Consider the following 795-nt stretch of genomic DNA (forward strand, 5'->3'; position numbering starts at 1 on the left):
TGATCTTTAGTGTTTAATGTATCAAATATGTTCTTCAGATGATCTCTAAATTCAGGTGGAATATAGTCAAGTTTATATTTTGGCTCTTATGGTCTTGTTTTCATTTTTTGTAAAACCTGGCAGTGTTTCATTTTGTTAAGCATAAATTACTATGAGTCAGAATCAACTCGATGGTACCTAATAACAATAATATAATATACTAACATTTTACTAAATGACATTAGATACCTTAGATGGAAATCACAACTAAGTTTTCCAATTTTCCTAAATATCCATGTTAAAGACAGAGTTAGGAATTAAATTTATTACTAAGGTATTCCTCCTATTAGGAGTAAAATCAATTCCTATGTCTGTCACCCATTTCAGGAGGTAGTGTATTATAATGAACTGATGTTACAAAAGGAAGAAGACCAGACTATGCTGGAGGCATCAGAGAACAACATGTTTCTAGTAGCTGCCTGAATGCACACTAAAATGTTTTTTTAAAAAACTGATGTAGGGCTGGAGTACTCACTTGTCTACCCCAAGAAATTAGTAGGACATTTCCTTGGCTAACCGACTATATTTATGAGCATTTCTAAAAAAGTTGACTCTACAGAATGCAGAAATTATTGAACAATATAATTAATTTCAAATGTAAGTAAAATTTGCTAAAGATAATTCTAAAATGGTTGCAGCAGTATATTGATAGAGAACTTCAGAAAATTGCTCTAGATTCAGAGGAGGATATGGAATGAGGGATATTATTGCTGATGAATTTCAACTGAATCTGGGGAGTTCCAGAAAGAAGTTTAT

Source organism: Chrysochloris asiatica, unplaced genomic scaffold, assembly GCF_000296735.1.
Source record: "Chrysochloris asiatica unplaced genomic scaffold, ChrAsi1.0 scaffold00443, whole genome shotgun sequence".
NCBI classification, from domain to species: domain Eukaryota; kingdom Metazoa; phylum Chordata; class Mammalia; order Afrosoricida; family Chrysochloridae; genus Chrysochloris; species Chrysochloris asiatica.